This window comes from Ambystoma mexicanum, chromosome 10 (assembly GCF_040938575.1).
Source record: "Ambystoma mexicanum isolate Mex_15411 chromosome 10, UKY_AmexF1_1, whole genome shotgun sequence".
NCBI classification, from domain to species: Eukaryota; Metazoa; Chordata; class Amphibia; order Caudata; family Ambystomatidae; genus Ambystoma; species Ambystoma mexicanum.
The window spans coordinates 763008289-763029017 of NC_090932.1; the positions used below are offsets into that span (position 1 = coordinate 763008289).

Sequence of the window (20729 nt, forward strand, 5' to 3'; positions counted from 1 at the left end):
TTTCTTTTTATTGGTACTCAAATATCAACTACACTCCTTCAAGAGACACTCCTAGGCTCACTTCTGTTGCATTAACGAAGGTCTGCATAATTGTCAACCCAGGCTTTGAAAAATGTACTCAACGACTCTCATAGTCCAATACCATTTGCATTGCACTCGACCTTGCCGGCAAGTATAATGAAATTATGTGATGTTTGAAACTTATTTGACATTTACTGCAAACAACTGGATGGCAGCAGTGCCCCAAATATGAAACGTGCTTATGGTGACATGCACCATTTTATGGAAGGTACTGGTAACATCTTTGTCGCCATGGTTCGATGGCATTTCTCTTGGGTCAAGCAGCTGAATTAAATCGACCTGCAGGACTTTAAATACGTTGTGAGGCCTAAAATCTTACTCAATACAGAATAGTTCTTTGAGGCAGCCTGTTGTAGATTCAACTTTCAGTCTTCTTGCCTCCTCTCCAAGTACTCAAACCGAAACATGTGTAGACTTATGTCTGTGTGACTCGGAGTACATAGATGGAACCATCAGAGCATTTGGAGGAGGACTTATATCATTATGGAAATTGGAATTGGTCGCTAATTATTAATAGGCCACATAATATATGTTACTGATTTGAAAAAATGAAAATGGCATGAATGGTAGGAGTGATTCAGTTTGAGTTGAATATGAAGATATTTGTTTAAATGTTTTAAAAAAACTGTATTTTATATATTTTTGATATGATAAAAGATTTTTGAATTTAATATTTAGCATTTATTGGTATTTGTAAAAAGATAAATGTATTGAGTTGGTTATTCCCAGTCCTGTTAGCCCATTTTTGTTGATTGAGAGTGCCAAGACAGACTGAATGCCTCCGAAGGCGGCCAAGTTAAAAGCCACACAGACGATGCTGGACACTTACGCCAAAGGCACACGGCAAGTACCTGCAGCGGCCATGGCGTCCTCACAGGAGAAGGAGGGAGATGCTATGGAGATGCACAAAAGTGATGAATGCAATTGGAGATTTAAAAGCCACACTGGGCACACAAATTGAGGCCATCAAGATAGATGTCGGTCTGTTGCAATAGGACATCCTGAACCTGGCCGAGCGGATCACAAACCTAGAATCCCAAGTGAAAGAAAACAATGAGGAGCTCCAGACAGCGTCCACCAATATCCACATTCTGCAACAGAAAGTCTGCCTACTTGAAAACAGGGTGGAGGACGCAGAAGGAAGAGCTCACAGAAATAACGTTCGTATTGTTGGCCTGCCATAGGGAGAGGAGGGTGGTGACCCTACAACGCATGTTGAAAACTTGTTCCTACAAGAAATTGGTCCGGGGAATCTCTTACAGGGCTTCACAATTGAACGAGCACATAGAACCCTTGCTAAACGGCCACCGCCGAGGGGCCTCCCTAGACCTATAATAGCAAGGATCCTGAACTATAAGGATAGAGAAAAGATCCTCTCATATTCCAGGCAAGGTGGTGCGCTACGGAGAGCCTCAGCCGACCTGGCGGTATATCCTGATTATACCTTCCAACGTTCGACGGGCCTGAAATACATGCCCATTTACCCGGCACGCCTCAAGATCCTGCACAAGAACCAAGCACTATTCTTCTATCACCCAAAGGAAGCTCAGGAGTGGATGGATAGAGAGAAGATACGACCTGTTGCAGGAGAAAAGGAAGCTCTGGAGAAGCAGCAGGGACTTGGTTGGCTGAAAGCAATGGGTAATGCAGTGCCTGGGTCTGTTAAACCTGTATGACACCACCAGAACTCGAGAACTAGTTGGGGACACAGACACAATGTGGCCTTAACTGGACGGCCCATGCACGAGGCTCATGCCCCTTCTCTCCTATATATTGCTTCAACCCTACACCTGGCTGAGGGGTTCTCTCAAGGAACACCCTCCAAGAAGGAAAACCAAGCCAACAATCACTGATAACATGCCCTTGGGGCTCCTTCTTGTCTCTCCTTCCCTCCTATTGTTTGGTGGGGTATTTCTTTCCTTTTTTTGTGCTCACCCGCTGCACGCAGGCCTTCGGTGTACATACCGGGTGCGGCTGCGAGAAGTGGATACGCCCGAGCAGGAGTAATGATGTTGGGCTGGGGTTTGTAGTTGGGGAAGTTGGGAAAGTTAACTGGGGTTATGTTTTGCATGTACAAAAGCCCGAGATGCCTCTTTGCGAAGTTACTTGGCAGCGGTTGCCGTCCGATGTAGACCTGGGATGCTCATTTGGGCGGGGTGAAGGCCATATCGACTGTATATTACTGCACATGGCTAGCATGTTAAATACACTTACATGGAATGTCAGGGATTTGAACAACTATGAAAAGGAACAGGGTCTACTCCTACCGGAGAAGTAAAATTGATGTGGCCCTGTTGCAGGAGACACACTTAACGGCTGAAAAACAAGCTTGGTTGCTCAAGGAGTGGAGTGGACGGGTGTTAGGCTCCCCATATTTGGGATATGCCAGGGGTGTCTTGATCTGGATTGCACCTACGGTATCCTTTGAGGTTACCCATGTCAAGACTGATGATGAAGGTAGAATTGCGCTGGTATAGGGGCTCTTAGAACACATAAAAACACATGCTTGATAAACACATACGCCCCTACCAGAATACGGCAGGGTTCTTCCAAACGCTATACACAAGGCTTAGCCCCTTTAGTAACAGCAACATGATATGGGGGGGGGCGATTTCAATTGTACTCTGAATCCATTATTAGATAGGTCTGACGCAAGGTTTTGCAGACCTACACTGCCTGCCAGGTCTTTACAGACGCTGCTGACATTGTTCGACCCGTTAGACATCTGGAGGACACTGACATTTCTCTCACTTCTCCGCGCCACATACAGTCCACACCAGGATAGATTACTTCTTTGTTAGCCAGGAGACCACGGATAGCTTTACGCTGGTTGAATATAAGGGTAGAGTTCCCTCAGACCATGCGCCTCTCCGACTGCACTGGCAGTATGTTCCCCCTTAAACCCCTCCCAGACCTACGTGGAGACTTAGGAGTGAATCCTTGCGTGATACTCTCTTCCGAGAGCACATTAAGAATAGCATTGACGATTATGTCACGCTCAACACAGGCAGTGTCCCTAAGGGAGGCCCTTAAAGTCGTGTTCAGGGGTACCGCAATCAAAAAGTTCAGCAGTGTTCAGGCTTTGGTAGGTAGGGAACTAGCCTCCTCAGAGGAACAGTTGCAGAAACTGGAACAGTCACACATGGGCCGGAATGACATGGATGTAGAGACAGTGGCACTAAGGAAGAGGTATGAGGAATGTTGGGAAAGACTGGGCAAACAAAATAACGCCAAACATCTTGCGAAACATAAATATGGGGACAAGCCGGGGAGGTTACTGGCATGAAAAACTAAGTCACATTCACTCGATATACACGCAGAAAGTAGACCTATGTCATGCCCAAGATTATAGCACCCTTTATCAGGAGGGGCCCCAGGTATCACACGCAGGTATAAAAGACGCGTTCGATGAGATAGACCTCTCTTGTTTAAGCCGTGAGGCGATCGACAGCTACCCATCACATTGGACGAAATACGGAGCACGATTAGAACATTGCCTACTGGCAAGACCCCGGTGTCCAACTGCTTGCCTAGCGAGTTCTACAAGGAATACGTAGACGAATTGGCCAAGCAACTCCTGAGCGTATTTTATGACTCCCTTGAGACAGGAGTTCTCCCTCTTAGCTTGAGGCAATCGATTATTGTACCCCTTCTTAAGCCACGGAAACCATCAACTGAGTGCAGCTCATACAGGCCTCTATCCATGCTCAACCAACATACTAAGATATTGACGGCTACAATAGCGAATCGGCAGTAGAGGGTGATCCACACAATTATACACTCTGATCAGACTGGTTACGTGCCAGGCAGAAATATGGCCTGAAATCTTCGGCGGTTGCACCACATTATAGATAAAACTGCAACCTATGAGATTCTGTGTGCAATAGAAACGCTGGACGCTGTGAAGGCATTCGATCGCCGATAAGGGAGTGGCTCTACTCAACGTTGCACAGGTTTGGCTTTCGACAGGTGTACGTACGGTGGGTAAGGCTGATTTATACTCAACCAGTGGCAAGAGTTAGGACAGGTAGATTCATCTCGGAACCATGGGAGCAGGAAAAAGGCACTAGACAAGGGTGCCCGCTATCCCCATTGCTTTTCATCTTGGCCTTGGAACAGATAGCGCAGTATTTAAGGACAGAATATCTCACAGCGGGTATATTCGTAGATGGGGTAAGCCATCCGATAATGTATGAGGCGATACTCTACTATATATATACAGAACCCAGAGGATAACTTAGAATCATGGAAGCCCTGACACTGTTCTCGGAACTCTGAGGAATTACGATTAGCACAGATAAGTCGTCCCTGTTCCCGATCGCAGGCTTATCTGGAATGACGCGAAACACGCTCCCAATCCTGGCACTGAAGTGGTCTGCTGATACGTTCAGATACCTACGAGTCAATATACACTGTGATGAAGAGTTAGAATACAACAATAACACTCTGAATACTCTGGAAGGGATTAAGATCTCTATGAGGTTCTGGAATAAACTGCTCCTCTCTGTGATGGGTAGGGCAGTGATGCTGAAGATGGTCGTCTTGCCCAGGCTATTGCACTGCTTTGTAAATGTTCCATTCTACATACATAAAGCCTTCTTTAAGGTGTTAAAACTCAATATGCAGTGGATTTCTGTGGCAAAACGGAAGGAGCAGGATAGCACTATCCTCCCTGCAGAGACCTCACGAGGATGGCTGAATTAGGGTTCTGCACTTCGATTTATACTACATAGCGGGACAATTGCAATTTGTGGTGGATTGGTTAGCGGATGACCCCTCCCCAGTCACGCAGGCTGCTGCATACGGAACCACACTTTTACCTAAAGGAATTGCTGTGGAACAAGAGGCTGCGCGCCCGCTAAAGGTCACACCTGGTATCTTTGGGGGTGCAAATGTGGGACAGGGAACAGATCGGACTCACGGACCCGATCTCGGCAGAGATTCCCTATCAGTGGTATCCTCTGCACAAGCAAGATTGGGGATAAGGGCAAAGTGGGAACCCAATGGTATTGCCACGATAGACGATCTGATGCAGGACACATCCTTTATACCCTTTAGTGAGCTAGTGGAACACACAGGTCTGCGCAGAGTCCAATATTTGCTACACTGTATTATTCAGAGAGAGAACACACCAGTGACCTACATTTAGCGAGTTAATGGAAGCTGAGGGAGGACATACCATACTTCATGCCTGCTGGGTCGATTCTCATGCCCAAACATGCGAAGCACATTCACAAGATAAAAGATTTGGCGTATATTTTAGCCAAACGTAGAATCGATATGGCATTGAAAGCCCCGAGGGCCCCCAATATAGAGTACTGGTGGCGGGATTTGAGAAGTGGGCGCAGACAGAGACAGAGGCTTGGGGAAGTGCAACTTACTTTGGCCTCTCGCCCTCTGAGGGAGATGTGGCAGCTTGGAACGCCCTGATACAAAGCCTGTACGCTCCGGCTAGTAAGGATGCAACTAGGGAGGACACACCCCCATATTCTCCAGGCATAGAATCGATAACAATAGAGTCCTGTGCTGAGTGCTATGTTGACAACACAAGTTAAGGGCTGGTACTTAAGGCACTTCGGGGGGGTGGGGGGGATTGGGATGGGAGGGGCAGGACAGTTGGGGAAACAAGTTTACGGCAATGACAAATGCACAATATTGTACCATTGAATGTGTATTGTGTAAATCCGTTAAAATGAATAAAAATTGTTAAAAAAAAAAGTATGGGGAATGGAAGGGGCATCCTCAAAGGAAATGGATATACCATGTCTCGTCTGATGTCATGATATTCCCCTGGTGGTTACCTCCCCCTAATGTTGTCCGCCCTCATATACCCGCCCCCAAGGTCAGGATCAGGTAGCGGCTGCAATCCAGTAGCCACATTGGGGGTGAGGGGGGGGGGGCGGGGGGGGGAGGTACAGAAAAAGGAAAGAGCGATGACACCATCTGATTCATCACACCCGTCATAAATTCCATGCCAAAAGCATAGTGTGTACTTGTGCCCTGCTGCATCAGTATTCTGATTCGAAGCACCTGCTCTACCAGTGGCAGAGAGCAGGCTCAGAGTTCACAGGTGCACTCTTTAAATCTGCAGTGACACCCAAGTCTCTGCAGCACAGGGGCTGCATTTAAAATATGCACCCCTGTCCCATAACGTTGTAGAGGTTGTACTGGTGGCACAAAAAAAAATTGTAAATATAAGGCATACCCGAGTTAGGGTATGGTGGCCAGTATCTCTCAGAGTTATCCCAGACACATTCAATTGATATTGCATGTGTCAGCTCTGTGGACCCAGTTCAGCTGTGGAGCGGTTATGTGTTTCCCACCAAACAGGCTGGACCCTGCCCTTCTGGCAGGAAAGCATCCTGGTGGGGTGCCTCGGTTGCAAGGGTAGGTAATACCCTTCTCCCTGGGTCAGCCACTCCACAGGACGCTGGCCTGGGAGCAGAAACCAAGAGGCACACCCATTCACAGAAAGCCAGGCCTCACACCAGGGGCTACATTTCTAAAAGGCTTTTGTTTTTATTAAGAACTAGCTGGGGTACCCGGCGTGGCCCGTCCCCCTGATCGAGTAGGGTCTCATTTGGCCTGGAGGATGTTGCTCTTGTCCTCTGGTTGGCAAGTCATGCTGCGGTTTGTTGTGTCTCAGAAGCTCCTGATATTGATTTTCGCTTTGCATCAGATGGAGCTTTTCCAAGTGATGTTTGTTTTTTGTGCGCCATATTTCAGTCACTCAATGGCTTCAGCACATTTGAGAAAATGTCTAAGAAAGATTGATTGTGCTCTCTTCTTGTGAATGAAGAGAAGTAAACTGTAACCTTGCCATTTCCCATATTTGGAGTGGCTCGATAGAAAAAAAGGAAAACTTTTTTTTTTAATTCCCTTTAAAAAAGCTTCACTTTCGAAGTCTATACAGTAATAATACATTTCAAAGGAATAACCAACACATAGAACATTTTGCTTCAGGCACTTTTCCAAATATGGCTTCCTAGTACCTACTGTAGTGAATCAGGGTGAGTATTAGTAAATGAGGGTGTTTACGCAGTGAATTTTTTGCATCCAAACCTAGACCATGATCTTGCCCCATGCAAAAGAAATTGGTAGACGTGGGTTCAACAGTGTGGATTTGTATAGCTGGACAAACATACACACATACATTCAGCTTTATGTATAAAGAAGATGGAAGGGGATGGAGTCAAGAGTAATTAGGAGAACTCTGTTCAAGGGAAGGCACCTTTCACCATTTTGAATCCCTCTGCCTTTTTTTCCTGTCCCCTCCACTTCTTGTAGCAGAAAGCACTTTGGGTGCGATGTCAGAAAGTCCACTCATTTCAAGAGCAGGGAATGGAACCTTAAAGCGGGCTAGCTTAAGTCCAATCCCATGGACTTTCGCCTATGAAAGAATTGTCTCCCACCCCTTCTTTGAGTCATCTTTTGACCATCACTTGAGAAGATTTTGCTGGACCCTGCTGAGAGAGTAGTCCCCTCTTCAGTCCTCCAGTTCGGAGGCAAAGGCAGGTTTTCCAAGGCAGAGACCAGCTCTGTCCCTCAACCATCCTCTGGGACCATTGGGTGCGATCTGCTGTTGGAAAATGGTTTGCCTCTTTGCCAGCCACAGCGGTACCCAGGACCTCAGTGTGTTGGAGGACCCCTGCAGTGGTGTTACAGCCTGCCCCCTGTGTTTGGGAGCAAGAGAAAAGGACTCCTCTTTTCCCTGGATTGGGACTCACAGCACTCTGTATGCCAAGACAGATGGTATCCTGGCGTTTTTGCCATTGAATTTCTTGGACTAAGTTTCAAGAACTGTTCAGCACATTTGAACCAGCAGGACCCTTCCTTGCTGCATTTTGCTCTTTCCCGATCTTCGCACAGCACTAATAACTCTGGTTCGGCGCTGCTGAACCAACAAGAACGCCAAAGAAGGTATTATCAACTGCAAACTGCCCCTGTGGTCCTTTTCTGGGCCCTAGAGACTGGTTAGGGCATTTTGAACCCTTTTTGCTAACAAGCACAAATCCTTTTCTAGAACATTGTTGCTTTTTCTTGCCCTTCACCCCCGATTCGTTACCCAGAGTGTGGCATCTACTATCTTTGCTTATTCTGGGTTCTCTCCTCAGGGGTGGGTTTTATGTGGTGCTTTTCTAGTTATTTATTACTGTACATGGTGCGTTTAATTAAAGTGTATATATTTGATAGAACTTTGATCTGACATTCCTTTATTTTGGACTGTTACACTTTGTTGTTTGGGTTGCTACTGAACGACATTCACACCCCTCTTAAGTGTATAGCCTGCACTCTGCCCACGTTACCAAAAAAGCCAAAGGAGATGTATCTCTTGACTCTGCCCGTTTAACCTTTAGGATTGCGTTGGCTCACAGTTTCAAAGAGAGTCAAGCATTGTCGAGCCATCTTGTAGATATCTTGATGTGGTAACCAGGGTCCTGAGCTGCTTCTTGGTTATTGGGAGGTCCAATCCAAGGTCACCAGAGGCAAGGAGAGTCCTTTGTTCAACACTTTCAATCTAGTAAGATGGTCTGGCACCTACAGTGGCGTCCTTCCTTTCCAGTGATCAGGATCCTGGTTCCAGTGCACAGGCAGCAGAGGCACCTTGGTCCACAGCAGTGTCACCCCAAATGCACCCACCATGGTGGCGTTGGGTTTCCTCACCCAGGGCCCAGTAAACCTCCAGCAAGTCCAGTTATGGCTTACTTGCAGCCTGAATCGATGGCGGAAGCAACACTAGGTTCCTACCTCTAAACCTTCGGCAGCGCACTGTACGCAGCCACATGATATGGTTCCTTTTTCTAATCCGCTGGTCTCGTACAGAGTTGCTGCCGCAGAATTTCTGCTTTCATTCTTCATAAAAAAGGAGAGCAGCAACCAGAGGAAGCCGTTATTTCAATGGACTACATTGCCCTACAAATGTGGGAATCCTCCCTCACAAGGTCAGCCCTTTCTCCTCGACTACGTATTTAACCAGAACTTTGATCTGATCCTTATTACCTACCACTAGTATCTTCCCTTCAGTCCTCCTGTTCTACTCATGCCTTTTTGGATCCAGGATTGCAACTCTTTGAACAGGGGCTTGTCTGATGAAAGGTATGAACCTAGATTTTAGAACTGTAAAGTGAAATACACCTGTTAAGTGAATACAGCAACATCAACACAAGCGTCTTAAAACATCACCATCCTCATTATGAAAAAGGCAAATATTAGTCTAATAGTAAAAACAAATAACTTCGTATCTCCCAACGACCCTATATTATACACATTTGAGTCATAACTTTGCCAGGCCTTTGCCCAAGCCAACAGGTGTTTCTGCCTCTCAAGGCCCTTATCAAGGCTGTCTATTGTCAATTGCGTTCTTATACAGAAAATTCAAAAGTAAAATACATGAGACAATTCTCTCTATGTTGTGATAACATGTATTCAGAAAAACACGTATTCAGAACTTTGTTCCAGTGTCAAACAAAACTGATTTGAAATGGAAACACAAAAAGCATGATAAAGAGAAAAAGAGAGGGAAGGAACACGCACAAAGAAAACAAAACGTTAATTGCATGATCTTGGTAATGCTATATATATAAAATGCTACATTCTGGCCTTAAACCTACCATTTTCTCCTTGTACATAGCCTATAAAGACTTCAAACTCATCCCAATTTTAATAGCTCAAATTTATGTTTAGCAGTATCAGAGGTTAAGTGCCCATGTGTTCCCAGAGTGACAAGTGTCAGAGCACCTGTAAATCTCCCTACGTACTAATGATATATATCATATGTTTCTTCCAGACAATGTCACCTAATTTGCCTTTAGCAAAATTTCTATCTAAAATGAAAAAGAAATGCAAATGTATTGATTGTATATATAGATTGTTTGGCTCTTATATATTGGTGTGAAATGCACCATTTACAACCCACTCACCTTCCTTGTAAAAATAAAAAAATAAAAAGACTTCTGTATCTCTCCGGTGCATTGGCCTTGTATTATATATTTCTGTAAATGGAAGAATGATCTAAAACCGAGCATTGGTGTTCCTCTCATTATCAGTGTAACGTATTTTGGCCACCTAGAATAGAGCTGCAGGCCCACCAGAGGGTGCACTCATGAAGGCTGCCGGAGGACGTGCTCGTGAAGGAAGGCTGAGCACGCCTGCCTCCCCGTTACGGCCCCAAAAAGTGGTGAGAGCCCCCACTTTTTACCCCCTGGGGGAGGCAACGTCTGGACCACGGGTCAGAAGAAGCTCCCCTGCAGAGGTGGGTTGAAAGAAATGAGGAAAACTGACGGGTTGGCTGAGCATGACGCGGTGTCATCTGCAGCGCAAAGGTGAAAGTGGTTTCCCCCGCCGGGGACACTAGGTGAGGAAGCAGGGCGTGTTCAGCCTGCCGCCCCAGAGGTTCCACTGGAGGGGTAAACAGCGCACAAGGACTGGGCCCTGGAGGTGCTTGGAGCAGCACAGAGGTGGTGACTCCCCTGAAACCGCCACAACCCCTGGACCCTGCAGTGGGGTCTGGAATCCTCTGAGGACAATTAAAGCCCTGCACAATCATGCGGTGGAGCTCGTGGGGGACCAGAGGCTACTGCAGGACCTTTGTTCACCTGATTTGGGGGTTGGGGGGGTGAGGGGACATGGCAGATTAAGCAGGTGGCACCAGGTTGGGACCTTAAAATTTCCTAGAGTGGGCACCGGAGAACGAGGACAAGCCTAGTCACCTGAGGTCACCGTAAAGAGTTTACATCCCCTGGGCAGAAGGAACGATCGATCAGAGTCCATGGGGGGAGGTGTGGGCTCCCTACTCTGGGGTGTGTGCCCGCCTCTCTGCCCCTGTAAAATCTGAAGGAGAGCAGCCGACTCGATTAGGCCCACTGGGCGCAGAGGCCTCCGCCTCGCCCTCCAGGCAGGGGCGAACGCTGGGGACAGGAGGTAACTTCCTCTATCTGCCCTTGAGAGAACTGTAATCAGGTCCGAAGCGGCAGGAGGTGCCGAGGCAGAAGGAGGTTCCGGGGCTGATAAACCCCGCCCCCTACCCCTAGTAGCAGCTGCATCAGGGAGCTAAGTCGCGAGCCCTCTTCCTGCCCGCTTGGAACGGTGGACAGGCCCGGACACCAGATAGAGCTGCATAAAGTGGAGACACCCTCACAGCTGGATAGTGCATAAGGACAGCTAGGACAGTGGTAGTGCGAGCAGGTGAGGGCCCACTATCTAGGGGCGTGTGCCTGCCCTCCTGCCCCCCCCCGGTGATGGCTAGTAGAGCCCGAAGAGTTGCCGGCCGGATAGGCGTTCGCCTGACAGACAGGAATTGGGTCGAAAGCGGGTGAGCACCGCCCCCTTGAATTGAAGAGGCTGCCCCATTAATTGGTAGAGAGGTGACAGATAAGGTTGTTTGCCCCTAGCAGTGAGATTGCGGCACAGCCACCCACAACCACCAAAAGCTAACCTTGAGAGACCAACGTATCTGCCCAACAAAAAAGTTTTTTTACTGGTACTTGCAAGATAGGACTGGGTAAGCAAGGCTGCACAAGAAACCGGAGACGTGGCCTAATCCACTGCACCGGAGGCGGAAAAGTGGCCCATAGGTTGTACAAGCACGAAGCGAAAGCCAGACAAGCCCTGGGTTTGAAAACCAACCTATAAATCTAGGGGCACGTGGCAGATTGCGGTGGCATATGGATGCGAGATCTAAGCTCGCCGACTTTGAATACACACCAAGGAAGAACGGTGGGGAGCCCGCCCCACTGGACATAATGGCCTCCAGGGGGGACGGGACTGCGGCAACTAAAAAAGATGTTGCAGCACTAATGGAGAATAGAAGTATGAGGGTGGCCAATGCTGGAAGGGTAGACAGAATTAGCCAAAGGATTGATAAAATGGAGGAGAGACTGGAAGAAGTGTGGCACAAACAATACTCTCTTGGGACCCAAATGGATGTGCAAAATGGAAAGGTGTGAGGCCGAGGTCATATTGAAAATGGACGACCTTGAAAACCGTCAAATACGGAATAATTTGAGACTTTTTGGGATCCCGGAGAGAGACGGGGAGTCAGAGTTGGACTTGAGAAGAACCTTACACGAAGTCACAAAACTTGTCTTTAAAGACGACTCCATCGATGAAGCCAAAATTGAGAGGATCCTTAGAGCTGGAGGTTCGGCAAGGGGACTAAAGTCTGTCCTAATCCACTTCCACAAATACCCTGACAAGCGCAGGATTCTGGAGAAAGAAAAGAAGAAAGGCCCGGTAATGTACGGTATGGCCAGAGTAACGATCTTTCAAGACCTGTCCTCCTTAACCCTGACAAAAAGGAGAATGTGCTTATCCCTCACAAAGGGGTTGAATGAGAAGGGGTCCGCGTACAGGTAGGGGTTCCCGTTCTCCATCGCATTCGAGGTTGACGGATACAAACACAAGCGGTCTACTGAGGAGGAAATTCATAGAGTCACAGGGGAGTGCATGCGAGAAGCCAGAGGAGTAACAACTATCCGAGGTCCAAAAGAAAAGGGGTCAGATGACGGACAATGGAGTGTCAAGGGCCAAAGAAGGAGGAGAATGCCTGGATCTCAGAAGTTTTGAAAGTTGAACGCATCCCCCACAGCAGAGACTTGAAATGACACTGTGTAAAACCTGCAGTGGACACTCCAGTTGAGGGTGACACACTTTTAGGGGACTCGAGGTGGGGGGGCCGGATGGGGTCTGCTGAATACCCATTTATCTCCTCTTGTTTTGAAAGATGGGGTGACAGGGCAGATGCTTTGGGGCTCTTGAAGTTCATGCTTTACAAGGGATTGTTATGGGGGGGGTCGAGAAGTAGTGGTGCTTTAGAGTATGTGCTTTGCTTGGAAGGAATCCGGTTGAACGGGTCCAGCTGGTAGTCCGGTGTCGACCTAGTGAAGCTAACTGGAGAGAGCCGGGCGACTTTGGGGAATTGGGAGGGGTTCTTGGGTGTGGGGGTTGCGGGGGAAACGGGGTCCTTGGTACTGGCTTGCTCCTTTTGGGTTAGACTTCTATGAAGATGTTTGAATTGGCACTTGGAGCCTTGCCAGGTGGCAAGGAGGGTGCTCCCGTAGTGGTGTTGCATGACGGCAGTAGCTACGGCAGGGGCATGTGATGACCGCCGGAGGATTGGCACCCTCAATGTTAAAGGGCTAAACTCTCCAACCAAACAGTCACTTGTGGCAAGGGAACTCCGGAGAGCGGGACTGGATGTCCTGTTCTTACAGGAGACTAGATTTATTAAGGGAGAAGAATGGGAGGATCCTGTGTAGATTGGTTGGCCAAGAATACTGGGGGGGGAGGGGGGGAGAATCAGGTCCTCTGAGGAAAGCGGGGGGGTCGGGGGTATCCTAATAGGCATAGCACATAAGGTGGAGGTGTCCAAGATCTGGTCTGAGGTGGAGGGGGGGGGGGCACCCCTGGTGTCAGAAACCATTAAGAATGTGCGCTTTACACTCGCCACAATCTACTACCCAAACCAGGGGACAGCTAAGATTCTTGAAGTGTACCCTTTCAAAAATAATGCTCGAGAGCTCAGGTCTCCTTATTCTGGGAGGGGACTTTAATATCTGGGCGGATGTCAAATTAGATAAGCAGAGGTTGCTTGCCAACGAACAAGAAGTGCCAAGGCCTGCATACGGGGAGATCAAGGATACATGGGAGTATATGGGTGGCGGGACATATGGCGGCATGTCCACCAGCAGGAAAGGGGTTACACCTTCTACTCACCCCCTTCCCCCATGGAACCTTTACTAGGATCGATTACATATATTTCAAGAGACCTGTGGGAGGATGCACAGAGCTCAGAGATTCGCCCTTTCTCCTGGTTAGACCACGATATGGTAGCGGTCGATTTGGGCTGGGTGGGAATGTGCCCCAATGGCTCGAGGTGGAGGTGTAATTAATCCCTATGGGAGGGACCCTGTATTTGTTCTTGAAATGACTAAGGAAATTGAGAAATATTTTAACACTAATCACACAGGTGAGGTGGAGAAAAGAATTGTATGGGAAGCCGGGAGCGGGCACTAATTGTCACAAAATCGTCTGCGGGAGAAGATAACACTACTCGATAAGTGGGCGCACGTGTCATCAGAGGGACAGGACTGGATTTTGGAGGAAAGGGGGAAAAAAGAGGAACTGCGGCTCCTGGAGGGAGGGAAAACAACTTGCAACCTGCAATTTCTGAAGCAGACATTTTATCCGAAAGGGAACAAGACAGATGCACTCCTGGCAGCTAGACTAAGAGGGCAGCGTGCTGAAAGATGGGTTACAGAAATTGAAGGAAGGGATAAAGTACACACATCCTAAAGCGGAGGAAGGCGACGCAGACACAACTAGAAGACATTCATTTTCCTAAGCTGTCTGAGGACGAGACTGGTATTCTAGAGGCCCCCAAAACAGAAGAAGAAATTAAGAAGGCGGTGGGGAGGTTACCGCTGGGAAAGGCCCTGAGGGAAGACAGTTTCTCAGCAGGGTTTTACAAAACCGTTCCTCACTGTACTACTCCCATTTATGATAGAACTATTCAATGATATATTGAATACTGGTAAGGCCCCGGAGTCCTTTGACAGAGCGCTTATTTAAGCAATATACCCTTCACGGCGGGGGCATTACCGAGTCAGGTAATACCCAGGGCCCAAAGTTATAGGCCCGAGCAAACTATGGGCCCTGGGCATTACACCTGACTCGGTTATGCCGCCATGAGGGGCATATTGCTATTAGTATCCCGCAACATCTGCAGCGTACCTGAATCCCCGGCGGGGGTCAAAGGCAGCCTCCAGCAGGGATGGCCCGCTCCGAGCCTCTACACGGCTGGAGGCTGCCATGCCACGGACAAAGGAGGCAGAAGGTAAGTGGGGAGGGAAAAAAAAAAAAGAACCGGCCGGGTAATGCCCCAGCGAGGGCCAATCAGAATGCTGGTTTCATTCTGATTGAGCCCTCGCCCGGTACTAATTCGTTAATATACAATGACAATATTACCCCCGGACATGTGGCTCATATCGCCCCATCTCCCTTCTTAACAGATGCCAAAATCTACACCCGGGTACTAGCGGCCAGGTTAGAGGGGTACATGCCAAGAATGATCCATCTGGACCAAGTGGGTTTCATTAAGGTACGTCAGGGGGGGTGACACAATGGGGAAAACTCTACACTTGATGCATGAAGCCCAGGAGCTCTCTGGGGACCCCTCCCTCCTCCCGGTAGATGTTGAAAAGGCATTCAATAGGGTTCAGTGGGGGTTCCTCAGGTGCTCATTAAGTGCGGTATTGGGGAAAGATTTCTCAAGGGGGTTACGGCAGTGTACTCTTCCCCCAAGGCTTGTGTGGCTGTAAATGGGGGCCGGGGGTGTAATCCCAGTGGTTTGGAAAGGGGAACCAGGCAGGGCTGCCCCCTCTCCCTGACATTATTTGCCCTCTCTGTTGAACCCCTCGCCCAGAAGATTAGAGCGGACCCCTGCGTAGAGGGATTCCTCATTGGAAAGGAGGTCTATAAAGTCGCCCTCTATGCGGACAATATACTCATCCACATAAGGAATCCCCCCCGACTTCCATACCAGTGGAGATCCAATTGATCGAGGAATACGGCTCTTTGGCAGGTTTTGAAATTAATAGGGCAAAAATCAGTCCTCTTCCCTTAGATCGGAAGACGGATGGAGAAGCAGGGAGGTTTGCATCCCTGGGTCTGCTGTAATACATGGGTATTAATGTAACGAGGGATGTAGAGGAATTTTTGGGGCAAACGTCCCCCCTCTGATGGCCATAATTAAGATTGGTTGTGAAATTGAGCAAATTAATATCATAGTTAGGGCGCCTCAAAGCTGTTAAAATGGTTGTTCTTCCGAGGATCCTTTATTTGTTCCAGATGCTCCCCATTCGGATCCCAGACTCATTCTTCATGGAGAAAAAGGGCTCCCTATCAAGGTTTCTCTGGCAGTGGAAGAGGGCTAGGATTTCCAGGGAAGTACTGGTACTGCCCAAAGAAAAAGGGGAAATAGGCCTACCTGACATTAAACTTGATTATAAAGCTGCCCAGCTTAGGGTTCTTATAGCTCATTTTAGGGCACAAAGGGATCTTCCATGGGTTGCGTTGGATAACTTACAGTTGCACCCCGCCACAGTCGGGAAATGGCTGTGGGCACTGAGAAGTAAGCTTCCCAGCAGAATACGTGAGCATCCTATTGTGGGAACTAAATGGGACATCTGGCGCGGCAAGGCGCAGACATGAGAGGTGTTTCAACGTGGCCCTCCCCACTAGGTCATCTCGGGGTACCTGGAGTTAGGGAGGCTATACCGACCCTGAACACTTCCAAAAATGGTTTGAGGCGCGACTGGAGCGGATTGGCCAACTGTGGAGGGAGGGTAGCTTCATCAATATACTCGACCTGGAGGAGGCCCTGGGCATTGGAAAGCTCTCTGTTTTCTCGTACCTTCAATTGAAGACGTGTTAACGGGAGCTTGATGGAGGGAACAGATACAGAGAGACCTCACCCCCTTCGAAAACATCTTAGACAAAGGAATTGAAATGAAGGACTAATCTCGGCGATGTATGGGGCTCTTGTGGGATCAAGGAAGCGGTCCACGGAGAAGTTTAGAACTAGGTGGGAGCAAAACATGGAGGTCGATATAGACCTGGTACTGTGGGACAGACTTTGTAGGGGAGTTTCACAGACTTCGACCTCCAGCCAATATAAGTTGCATGCCATCAAACCCCTTCACAGGTGGCACTATGGCCCAGTTAGACTCTCAAAATGTTTCAGAATACCAGCACTCGTTGTTGCGAGGATGCGGGGCTAGAGCCGATTACGGCCATATATGGTGGGAATGCCCCAGAGTGCAATTCTATTGGGATGAAGTCCTAGGTTGGATTAAGGAGATTGACGGGGGAGGAAAGAGATTACATTAGGCTGCCGAAAATGTCCTCTTTCCTGCTCTTAGCAGCAAGAACTTGTTTAACCATGAAGTGGAAAAGTGCTTCCCCCTCCCACTGGCAAGAAGTAATGGACCAATGTGGCTATGAATATACACACTATGGAAAGAATAACGGCACTGCTCCACAGGCATGAAGATCCTCATGAAATGGAACAGGGAGAATGTATTGATAAACATGTGAAGCCTGGGGCAAACCCAGCAGTGACCAACGCCGGGGAATGAGAAGGGGGGTCCCTTCACCGTGTGCACGAAATGAATAATGGCAGTGCATGGACCAATGTCGGACAAACATGGACAATACTCCTGTGTTGAGGCCAGGTTTTTGTTTTTTGTTATCAAAGGGACTAAAGATGTGGCTATAGCAGTGGGAAATCAGTACTGAGGGGGGTGGGACTGGGGTGAGAGGGGTGGATACATTTGAGCGATGTTACTGGGAAGAGCGGGGTAGGGGGTTATGATAAGTTTACCCTCCGTTATTCAAACCGCCTCGTGCAAGTTTATTGTATCGCATTAAACTTATAATAAAGACAATTTGAAGGAAAAAATATTTTTTTTAAAAAAGAATAGAGCTGCTTACCTCAAAATGAGTGTTCAGTGGGGTGAAAGGTTAGGGAACGCCCTGGCCATCTTTGGCGTTCCACGTGCGTTCCAGTGGCCACCATATTTCTTATTTATATAGTATAGGAGTATAGGTGATGTCACACTTTACATCCGTGTGAAATGTATCCTGCAATCTAAATGTACTAGTGTGTAGTATAAGCGTGTAATGGGCACTCACATTAGGCCGTACTGAGTAGGTCTTGTTGATTTGAGTAGACTACATTGACAATGCAAAGCTTATTTTGTTTTTTTTAAATGAATAGCGCTACTGTTCATCATGTGCTTAACCCAAATATGTTATATTGATTTTTATATATCTTTCCTTTCATTTCATAATATAGATACATTTTAGCTGACATGCGCCAACATTTCACTGCAATAGTTATATCAATTGATAGTGTACTGCTGCAAAGACCCATTATTAGGTCACTTGTGTCTTTTGTGTGGAAATCCGTCTCGGAATCGCACAGGCCCTCATCCTATCAAAGCTAGACTATTGCAACGCGTTACTCTGCGGCACTTCAGAAAAAAACATGTCCAAATTACAAGTCTTGCAAAACAATGCTCTCTGTACCACCCACCTTGAGCAAGCGCGACCGTATTTCTGAGGCGAGAAGATCAGCCAACTGGCTCCCAGTTTGTCAATGCATCTTCTTCAAAGTTCTAGCCATTACCCACTGATGCCTCTCTAACGCACCTTCATACCTCGGCCGCAAGGTCAAGAGACATGCACCCAGCAGACCCCTACGTTCCACTTACAACCACTGTCTCAGCACACCGAGATTCAAACGCAAGAGGGCTGGTGGCTCTAGCTTCCCTGTCCGCTCTGCCGCACTTTTGAACAACCTCCCACTCATGCTCTGGGAGGAGCCCTCCTTCCACCTTTTCCGAAAAAGACTGAAAATGTATCTGTTCAACTAACTGCTCTCGCCTTCTGCTCGACCAACGCCGATTGTAACTGTACTCACTGAAACTAACATGTCCACTGTATGCAACAGCTCCTAGATGCCCATGGGCTTTGTGCACAACTATTAATGCAAAAAATAAATAAATTCCTGATAAACCCTTCCTTTAACCTTTTGTTATTTCTCGCCCTTACACCTTCTGTATCCCACACCTTCAGTTCTTGGGTGGGTCACGTGGCACTTCCCGCCTTGGAGGATCTGACACACAGTCATCTGAAACAGGTGGGTAGAGTGAAGAATTTTCTTGTGGCAAACCAACTTATGCCCTGGAAGAGTACAAGGTTGAGTAGAGGCTAAAGCGCCTACTCAGCTATCGCTCTTCTACAAACCAATAGCCAACACAACATAAAAGGTAAAACGGGCACAATTAAGAGATATACCTCCTTCGCCTTATGTGGTAACTTGGGCCAAGGGAAGACTATACTCTCAAGAGCGGTGTTAATGTGGTGCCGAAGCAACCCAAACAGCAAAGAAGAACAGCCACAAAAAAAGGTTTGTCCAATCAACATTCTATGAAAATGTATGTACTTTAAGCACATGTACAATAATTAACTAGATAACACTAAAGATCCATGCCTTTATAAAAAGAAAAACAAAATAACACAGAATATGCAAGATTGCAAAATGTAGCACTCTGGCAAATGAGACAGGGGGAGAAAAGGCAATAATAACCATAATGTTCTTGAGTTGCAAAAAGGGAAAAGTGTGATCTAGCCAGTCTCCAAGGACCAAAATGGCCACGGGGCCAGATATCGGTCATTTATACAATTGCAATGTCTTGGCAGTTAGACAACGGCATGCCGTTTGGTGGTTCGAAATGAGACACTCCCGGAGTTCCAACAGCAAGCATATTTCAAAGCGGGGTTCGAAGTAAAGAAGGCTGTGTTTTCAAACACTGCGGATCGTGGAGGTCTTCGGTTTTGCAGTCAAGGTTCGACGGGCGGTTTATAACGGAATGCACAGGCAAATCGGTTCAATGAGGGACACAGTCCGTGGAAAAACACCAGGATCGGTTTGTTGTGCAATGAAGAAGCTGGAGGTTCTAACAGCGGTTAGAAGTGTGCAAACGCAGCGGTACTTCGTTCAAGTCTGAGTCAATGGCGCGCTTTCAGATGGTGCAGTTCGGCTGCAATTCGGATTGAACGCGCAGGACAGCGATTCAAAGTTCAGCGAGTGCCAAAGGCAGCTAACCAAGTTCTGGTGGTTTGGATCTGGGTCAAACACGCTCGAATCACGGTTCGTAGCAGTTTTATAGCAAAATGGCAGGAATCTTGGCTTTACTTGGCTCTCCGGAGCAGAGATTCCCATTCCGGGGTCTCTGGGAGAAGATGGGTCCTTTTGTTATGTTATGTGCATTTATGTAAGCGCACGTACACCCAAGGGCATCTTGGCTTTTCCCGGTCTCCTAAAGCCAGGGGATGCTGGCACGTACTTTCAGGGGTTCTTCAATACAGTGATGGACTAGGGAACAGTGTGGCTGGCAGAGATGTAGGTTTTGTTCCTGCAGCAGTTCACCCCAATGGTGCCTGGGAATAGTTAGGAGACAGAGCTTGCCACTGCCTTGGAAAATCTGCCTTCGCATCACAACTGGAGGACTTTGGAAAGAATTGCTCTCCCAAAAAGGATCCAACGAAATCTTCTTGAAGCTTTAAACTCCAAAGATAATTCAAAGAAGTGGTGGGAGAACCCTTCTTTTAAAGGAATAAACCACCAGGAGATTGGACGAAAGCAAGCCTGTTTTAGGGGTTCAATGTGCCTTCTGACATTACACCCAAAGTGCTTCGTGCTACAGAAAGGAAAGATGGAGGCAGAGAGAAACAAGATGGTGAAACTATCCTGAAGCTGTACAGAGCTCCCCCTGACTACACCAATCCCAGCCTTACAATAGAATCGAAGGCCTTTGGATATGCAGCACCCTGGTATGAGGCTACCACTTTTGAGGATGGGTGTGCCCTTTGATTCCTATTCCCAGGACAGCTTCCCGTGGAGTGTCTTTGATGTTACCCACCCTCACAAAGTAACAAAAAGAGCCAATCCCCATGGCTATTATAGTCTTGCTAGCAGTAGAAAAGCATGCCTCTCTGTGGGAAAATACACAAAACCCTTCCACCGCTGATCTGGGCTCATACATGGGTGGTAATAAATTGATGTTGCTTGGATAAATATGAGA

The 20729-nt window shown here is 47.7% G+C and overlaps 1 protein-coding gene across 2 annotated transcripts in view; it reads right to left on the bottom strand.

The window, feature by feature from the left end:
• DHX36 (DEAH-box helicase 36) overlaps positions 1-20729 on the bottom strand; it is a 1119030-nt gene that overhangs the window by 1071449 nt on the left and 26852 nt on the right. The gene's annotated exons all lie outside the window — the stretch shown is intronic.